General features: G+C 39.4%; 2 pseudogenes across 1 annotated transcript; both read left to right on the top strand.

The window, feature by feature from the left end:
- The first annotated feature begins 2,321 nt into the window (after positions 1 to 2,321).
- On the top strand, positions 2,322 to 9,438 carry LOC118144287 (large ribosomal subunit protein uL2m pseudogene; annotated as a pseudogene). Its single transcript, XR_013522372.1, has one exon. The product of XR_013522372.1 is annotated as a large ribosomal subunit protein uL2m pseudogene (transcript).
- On the top strand, positions 7,636 to 7,729 carry LOC118144639 (U6 spliceosomal RNA; annotated as a pseudogene).
- Positions 9,439 to 9,448: the final 10 nt, after the last annotated feature.

Genomic DNA, 9,448 nt, shown 5'->3' with positions numbered 1-9,448 from the left:
TCAATATCATGAAAATGGCCATACTGCCCAAAGTAATTTATAGATTCAACACTATCCCCATCAAGCTACCAATGACCTTCTTCAAAGAACTGGAAAAAACCACCTTAAACTTTATATGGAACCAAAAGAGAGCCCTCATAGCGAAGTCAATTCTAAGCAAAAAGAACACAGCAGGAGGCATCACACTACCAGACTTCAAACTATACTACAAGGCTATAGTAATAAAAACAGCACGGTACTGGTACCAAAGCAGAGATATAGACCAAAATGGAACAGAACAGAGGCATCGGAGGCAACACAACACACCTACAATCATCTGATCTTTGATAAACCTGACAAAAACAAGCAATGGGGAAAGGATTCCCTGTTTAATAAATGGTGTTGGGAAAACTGGCTAGCTATGTGCAGAAAGCAGAAACTGGAACCCTTCCTGACACCTTGCACTAAAATTAACTCCAGATGGATTAAAGACTTAAACATAAGACCTAACACCATAAAAACCCTAGAAGAAAATCTAGGCAAAACCATTCATGACATAGGAGTAGACAAGGACTTCATGACCAAATCACTAAAAGCATTGGCAACAAAAGCCAAAATAGACAATGGGACCTAATCAAACTCCACAGCTTCTGCATGGCAAAAGAAACAGTCATTAGAGTGAATCAGCAACCAACAGAATGGGAAAAAATTTTTGCAGTTTACCCATCTGACAAAGGGCTGAGATCCAGAATTTACAAGAACTAAAGCAGATTTACAAGAACAAAACAACAAGCCCATTCAAAAGTGGGTGAAGGATATGAACAGACACTTTACAAAAGAAGATATACATGAGGCCAACAAACATATGAAAAAATGCTCATCAACACTGGTCATTAGAGAGATGCAAATCAAAACCACATTGAGATACCATCTCACACCAGTTAGAATGGTGATCATTAAAAAATCTGGAGACAACAGATGCTGGAGAGGATGTGGAGAAATAGGAACACTTTTACACTGCTGGTGGGAGTGTAAATTAGTTCAACCATTGTGGAAGACAGTGTGGCGATTCCTCAAGGACCTAGAAATAGAAATTCCATTTGACCCGGAATCCCATTACTGGGTATATATCCAGAGGATTATAAATTTTTCTACTATAAGGACACATGCACACATATGTTCATTGTGACACTGTTTACAATAGCAAAGACCTGGAACCAACCCAAATGCCCATCAATGATAGACTGGACAGGGAAAATGTGGCACATATACACCATGGAATATTATGCAGCCATCAAAAACGATGAGTTCGTGTCCTTTGTAGGGACATGGATGAACCTGGAGACCATCATTCTCAGCAAACTGACACAAGAACAGAAAACGAAATACCACATGTTCTCACTCATAGGTGGGTGTTGAACAATGAGAACACATGGACACAGGGAGGGGAGCACTACACACTGAGGTCTGTTGGGGGGAATAGGAGAGGGACAGTGGGGGGTGGGGAGTTGGGGAGAGATAGCATGGGGAGAAATGCCAGATATAGGTGAAGGGGTGGAAGGCAGCAAATCACGCTGCCACATGTGTACCTATGCAACTATCTTGCATGTTCTTCACATGTACCCCAAAACCTAAAATGCAATTAAAAAAAAAGAAGAATAGGGCTGAATCTGGAGACTCCATGTGATGGGAGTAGGGGAGCCTGGGCTATTGGGTTGTCTGTGTGGATTTGCTGGAATGAAGGAAGGGTTATGGTATGGAGGCCTATATTTGGCTGCCAGCTGTCCCAGGTACTTCCACACTGTAACCAGGTTTCTGGTGGGAGGAAGGTGAATTGGTAGAGACCCCCATCCACTTCCTGGTCTTAGTCAGATATCTGCTTGATGTGGTGGCTCATCCTTCTGCTTGAAACCTCAGGAGTTATTTTTCAGGACTGAAATCTGGTGGTGAGAGAAAAGACTAGAGAAAGATTCCTTGAAGGATACTGAGGGATACAGACACAGGCCAGAGAGAGGTGACTAAATCTGATCTTTTGTTTGTGCCTGTTCATTCATAGCTCTGGGGGCAGGGCAATGAGTCTGAGTATATGTCGGTATTTTATCTATATTGTGTGATGTTTCTGGGCACATGTGCTATGTATGTTGTGCGCCAATTATAAGTAAGTGCATTATATATATAAATAAATAAATAAATGTGGGGAGAATTGCCATTTTAATAATATTGAGTTGTCTGATATGAACATAGCTTATTTCTTTACTTATTTAGGTGTTCTTTAATTTCTTTCAATGAGTTTTAGTTTTTCATGGGGAGGTCTTGGATACTATTAATTTCTCCCTATTTTATATATTTTTGTTACTGTTGTAAATGGTATATTTCTATATTCTTATTTTTAATGTTTGTTGCTAGTATACAGAAATGTAGTTTTTTGAACATTGACATATCATGTGACCTTGCTTAATTCACTTTTGCCTCTAGTAGTTTTATTCATTTATTTTTCAGATTCCTTAGGATTGTCTACATACACAATAATGTTGTGGAAAATAAAGACAGGTTTACTTCTTCCTTTCCAAAATGTATGCTTTTTTTTTTCTTGACTTATCACAGTGGCTAGAATGTATAGTACCTTGCTGAATAGAAGCAGCAAGAAAAAACATCCTTGCTTTGCTCTCAATCTTGGGGCAAAAGTTTTCAGCCTTTTATCATTAAGTATAATGGCAGCTTATATTGCTAGACTTATACTTAATTATATATTGCAGGATTTGGTTTGTTAACATTTCTATAGAATCATTTTTATCTTCATTCGTGAAGGCTATTACCTGTACTTTTATTTTCTTGCAAAGCTCTTCTGACTTTGAAATCATGGTTATTCTGGCTTCATAAAATGGTCTGTGAATTATTCTTTCCTCCTTTATTTTCTGGAAGAGCCTGTGTAACATCATTGTGTGCGTGTGTTTTTTCTCCCAATGTTTGATGGAATTCACCAGTGAAGCATTACAAGTTTCAATTGCCTAAGTAGCCTTCAAATTCAGTCTCTTTTTCTTCCATCTAGCAAAAGACTGTTCAATGTTTGGGCTCCACTTTCCTGTGCTGGGTTGAGAAAGTGCCCTCAGACAGAAAGCTAGGAAGAATGGAGGGTTTACTTTGTGTTTTCCTGCACTCAGGGATTATAGCCATGCAGGCCTGGTTGTACAATGCCTGGAAATCTTTGCTTCATATTTTGTCCAGTTTTATGGTTTTGTATGGTTGAAGCATAAAGCCAGTGGCCACTTTTTCTATCATAGTCAGAATTGAAGGCTTAGAGTGATGTTTTGTAATGAGAAACACATTGTGTCAGTCTTTGGCTCCAAATTCACCATCCAAGTGGAGTGCCACCTTATTCCAAGCAAAATTCAAAGTATTTTCTATGGCCAGTAAGACCACACATGAGCTGGCCCCCTACTACCTATCTTATCTACTACCATCCTTCCCCAGACTTTGCTCTAGCCGTGTTGGCCTTTCTACTATTCTTTACCATATCAAGCTTTTCCACTTGTTTGCTCTGCCTGTAAAGCTATTCCTCAAGACGCTCCCATGATTTACTCACTCACTTTATTCATGTCTCAGTTCAAATGTTGCCTCCTTAGTGTGGCCTTCCCTGAACATGTGACAGAGAAGTCTTACATCCTTTTCATACTGTATCATCTGATCGTGCTTGACATACTTTCATAAGTCTTAGCACTTTTTGAACATATATGATACATTTTATAACATTTTTTCTGACATTTACAACTTCCTTTTGCAACTTTTCAGCTCTGTTTTTGTAGCTCAAAACAACCATAGACAATATTTAAATAAATGGGTGTGGCTATGTTCCAAAACAATTTTACTTACAAATAAAAGTGAGCTGTAGTTTGCCAACTCCTGGTCCAGACAATCAATACATTGTCTCTAACTTACACATATATAACCTAAAGTTATCTGATATGCAAAAATGACCTTTTTTATAAGCATGGTAGCTTATCCACTATGGTTATAGACAGCCCTTTATAATCTCCAGACCTCCTGGTTTTTTTTTATAGGAGCTCATGCCTCAATCCTATGGTAGAAAAATACTTTAAGCTTTTTGAAAGACTTTAAAGGTAATGTTAAAAATACATCACTCACTCACATTTTGAACTTCTGTGTATGTATCAATTAGCAATGCTTTCAGCTGCAAGTAACAGAAAACCAGACCAACAATGACTTAATCATCAGTACAGTTTTTGTTTTCTTAATGAAAGTCTGGAGGTAGGTGGCAGTTCAGTAGGTGACTTAATGAAGACCTCGGATCTTTTCATTCTTCTATTCCACCACTCTCAGCTTGTTAGCTTTTGTTTTCTACCTTAAAGCCTCAGGAGGACAAGATTACCATATCAAGCTTGAAGCTGCCACAGCTTCAAGCATTGTATCCTTACACAACTGTGCAAAGCAGAAAGGGAGGAAAAGGGTCAAAATACCTTCTCCTTACATCCCTTCTCTTTTATCATAAAAGAAAATCTTTATCAGAAACTCCTGGCAGACTTGTCTTGCTTCTTACTAAGATAAACTAGGTTACTTTCCTCTGCTTAGGTCAATCACTTGGAAAAGGAAATGGAGGTTCTATGACTACCTTAGTTGAGGGGTTGACAGACTATGGTCTGTGAAACAAAGCAAGCCTTGGACCTGTTTCTATAAATAAAGTTTTATTGGAACACAGCCATATCGATTCATGTTTATGTTCTCTATGGATATTTTTTTTTGCTGCAACAGCAAAGGAGATTAGTTGTGACAGAGGCATATTTACTGCCTAGTTCTTTACAGAAAAACTTTGCTGTCCACAAAATCAGGACTCTTTAAACAAAAAGAATCAGGAGTCGCTCTTAGGAAGACAACTCAGAGTGACCCCTATTATTGTTTATAATCATTTATATGGTATGCTAATGCAAATTCTAACAAATGGCTAACAGATGTGCTTTTTGAAAGCTCTTTTTCAAATTCTCAGTTTGAGCCCTTCACCTCTTGTTTCTGTTATCATTCTACCCAAACCTTAATAACATCCCTAATGTCTGATCTCCTCTCTCCCAAAACTTTCTTTCAGGCTTAAGGAATTTAAGAAGAATTCATCAGAGTCGAAGGCTCCGGAGGGAGTATAGTATAGGATTCAATTATTGAGTAAAACTGAATTTCAAACCTTTTCATTCTGCAACACATGATAAGGGTGCCACCCTGCTTTGCACAACTCTCTGTAGATTTCCTCCTCTGGCAGGGCACTGTGGGTCTGGCTAGTGTTTTCCTTGGGGTCTGAGTTGTTCCTCCTCCCCCTGCTCAGAAAAAAGTGTCCTTTAGAGATTTTAGAGATATTGATAAGCAAGTGAAGATACGATATCAAATACTGGTTAAGAAGATATGTCAATCTTTCAGAAAGTTCGAAACAGATGAAAGGAGATGATGGAGGCATTTTCTGAGCTACATCAAGTTCAGGTTCCATAACTATATGTGCAGCTTGAGTTGTAGCCAGTTATAGAAGCCTATGAGAGTACATAGTTTTTTCTTTCTTAAAAATATATATCACTACACAATTTCCTCCTCCTTTACCTTCCCAGATCCTACAGCTTTTCTCTAGGTATAACAACAGGTGTGTTTAAAAATAGAGGCACTTGGAGAGGAAAAGGGGTCTGGGATGTGAAGGAGACAGTTTTCCTTTTGTTCAACAGCCACTAGAAATTAGTTTCAACTGTTCAGATCTAACCTTATCGAGAGGTTTAACCTGCAGTTTGATGAAAAATTCAACCAGTGTGAAATTTTGGAATACAGAATATCTATGAGTGAGGATAATCAGACCTTCTATGATCCGTTTTGTGGCGGAAACTCTGATTCAAAGAAGAGGCAATTCAATTGAGTTTGTGCCTCTAATTGTGCCTCCCCTTTTTTGGGAATAATAGCCCTGTAGGACAGGGGAGGATAAATAAGAGCTTCCAGGGTTTAACTTAAAAACTGGACTATTTAATCTCCTGGACCTCTCAGCCCTCCCATGTCCCCATGCTCATGCCCTCTCTACTTGGCTGTCAAAGATCTGCTATTGCTGCACTGTCACTCTCCACTCTCCTCCCCCTGCTCAGTTGGCTTCAGTCTATCCACCCTCCTGTCACTGCAGCTGTTACCATTTCTGTTCTCAGAGAGGTATGGAGGGGTTTCCTCCTCACCACTGCTCACAGTTCTGTTTTAAGATCCCTCTGTTAGCCTGCCTCTTAGCTTACAGGCATTCTGCCAAAGAATCTGGAACATTTCCTAAAGAAAAGGTAGAAAGTGAATTTGAGTGACACAATCATATATCACCTAAAACGTTTTCTTCTTCCCTACTACTAATAAGTATCAATTGGATTCTAGACATATTGACCCTCTCCTGCTTCAGGTGGGATCTAAAGAAAAGGTCATCTTCTTTTTTTGTTTTGGTGGAAGGGTATCCATTGTGGTTTTTTACATTTTCCATCTCAATATTTCTCTCAAGAGCACTAGCAGGGGTGTGCTGAGCCCTGGCTGCCCTGATGGCCCTGTGGGCACTGACCCATGCTCTGTGCTTTCTGAGCCTGGCCCCTACCACCATTACCACTCCTGTCTCGAGTCTGTTCCCTGACTCCCAGATGATGAACAATGCCCTCTTCCAATGGTCCTCTGCCTTGATGTTGCTCCCCTGCCACCAAATCCTTACTACTATGGTCCTTAGTACCAACTTTGTGTCTTGAAAGAGTCATACCAAATACTCGGTTAAACCAGTGAAGATGAGGAAATCTGGGGGTGGAGACCACACAGGCCAAATCTGGTGGATGATATTGGCAGGGGCCACAAGCAACATTATCACATGATTGACTTTTGTGTTTCTGTCTTGAGGAGAAGACCAAGTCAGGACCCTTTGAGGGGAAGGTTATCCAAGTCTGCTACGATCCCTGTAGGTCAGCAGACATAGCTCTGGTTGCTGGACGCAGCCAGAAACACTGGATTATCGCTACAGAAAACATGCAGGCTGGAGATACGATCCTGAACTCTAACCACATACGCTGAATCACAGTTGCTGCTTGGGAAGGGGATGCACATTCATTTGGGGCTCTGCCTGTGGGGACCCTCATCAACAACATGGAAAGTGAGCCAGGACTGGGTGCCCAGTACATTTGAACTGCAGGGATATGTGGTGTGCTACTGTGGAAGGTGAATGGCACAGCCATTATCCAGCTGCCCTCTAAGAGGCAAATACAGGTGCTGGAAACGTGCATGGCAACAGTAGGCTGAGTATCCAACACTGATCATAACAAACGGGTCACTGGCAGGGCAGGTCACAACCACTGGCTGAGCAAGAGGCCTTCCAAATCTTCCGAAAGATTTGGCCACCACCCTTCATGAAGAGTTCTGTGAAGCTGCTTCTGCTGCTACTCAAAGCTGATATCCCTGTACTGTAATAAAATGACTTCCTCCTCTGAAAAAATAAGAAAAAAAAGCACTAGCAGGTTCTTGAGCAGCTAGAACCCTTGGAAACCTGTTGTTTTATCCCAAGTTTCCAATATGAGCGTAGCAATTAGATTCTCCTTCCCATCTTTTCTTTTTCCTGGCCCTCAAGGCACTTAAAATAAAGCCATTAATATTTCATGTTAAACCTTAGTTTTTATCATGCTCACTTCAGCAGCACATATACTAAAATTGGAATAGTACAGAGAAGATTAGTATGGATGACATGCAAATTTTTGAAGTGTTTCATATTTTTTAAAGAATGAAATACTGTTATTTACAGCAATCTGGAGGGCAATATGTTAAGTGAAATAAGCCAGGCACAGAAAGACAAACACCACATACTCTCATTTATTTTTGAAATCTAAAAACTTGTTCTCACTGAAGTAGAGAGAATAGTGGTTACCAGAGGATGGGGAGGGTAGGAAGGAGAGGGAGATGATGAGAGCAGTGGTAAATGTGTAACAAATTTACAGTTAGATAGGAGGAATACGTTCTTATGTTCTTTTGCACACTAGACTGGAGATGACAGTTAAATAGCTAAAGGAGAGGCTTTTGAATGTTCTAATCACAAAAAAAGATAAATGTTAAAAGTGATGGTCATATTAATTACCCTGATTTGGTTATCACACAATGTATGCATATGCAATCAAAACATTATGCTGTACCCCATAAATATGTATCATTAGTATGCATCAATCATAAATTAAAACTTTAAAAAAACCTCGGTTTTTATGCTATTGAAAACATAGCTCTATGCATTTTCTAAAATGCCACCTATATCTTCCTATTCAGAGTATTTTGCCTTTAACACATATTGGTCAACTTTGGACTACAGAGGAGGAGCTAAAAGATGAGGGGTTGGTTTCGAAGGTAGGGGAGACCCAATGCTCATGGCTCTGGGATTTAGTCATTTGTTTACTTATAGGAAAAATAATTGCGACTTTTATTTTAAATTCAGGGTATACATGTGCAGGTTTGTTACATGGGTAACATGATGCATGATGCTGAGTTTGAGGTATGATTGATCCCATCACCTAGGTACTGAGCATAGTACCCAATAGTTAGTTTTTCAGCATTTGTCCCGCTTTCTCTCTCCCTATCCTCTCTAGTCGTCCTCAGTGTCTAGTAGTAAACATTTGCTATGTCTAAGATTGTATGTTAATGAAACTGGAGATTACACATGTATAAGAGGCATAGCTAATGCTTCAAACAATATAGAGAAGTTTATATAAAACTGAGAGGAGTTAGAATAAAATCTATGTACTTAAATTATAAATTTGGAAATCTTCCCTATGGAGATGATATTTGAAGTTTTACAAAAGCCATTCATTCATTTAGTCATCAAAAATTTGTTAAGTAGCTATGTGGTAAACACTTCTAGGTCATATAATAATTAAATATGAGTGAATGGGAATGGGGAGTTATTTGTTAATGACTGTAGAGTTTCAGTTTTATAAGATAAAGAGTTCTGGAGATGGATGGTGATGGTGGTTGCACAACAATGTAACTGTTCCCCTCCCCCACCACCCAGATGGAGTCTTGCTCTGTCACCTAGGCTGCAGTACAGTGGCATGATCTTGGCTCACTACAACCTCTGCCTCCTGGGTTCAAGTGATTATCATATCTCAGCCTCCTAAGTAGCTGTGATTACAGGTGCCTGCCACCATGCCCCACTGTTTTTTTTTTGTATTTTTAATATAGGCGGGGTTTCACTGTGTTGGCACCCCACATAAATTTACTGTTTTTTTTTGTATTTTTAATACAGGCTGGTTTCAAACTCCTGACCTCAAGTGATCCTCCCACTTCTGCCTCCCAAAGTGCTAGAATTACCAGCATGAGCCACCATGCCCAGCCATAACAGTTCTTAATACCACTGAACTACACATTAAAAATGGTTAAGATAGTGTATCTTATATTATGTATATTGAAGCATGATAAAAATTGTAAAAAAAAATAACAAAATAGATAAATG

Source organism: Callithrix jacchus, chromosome 9 (genome assembly GCF_049354715.1).
Source record: "Callithrix jacchus isolate 240 chromosome 9, calJac240_pri, whole genome shotgun sequence".
Lineage (NCBI taxonomy): Eukaryota > Metazoa > Chordata > Mammalia > Primates > Cebidae > Callithrix > Callithrix jacchus.
The sequence above is the reverse complement of the archived record's forward strand: the minus strand, read 5'-3'. Positions and strand labels throughout refer to the sequence as shown.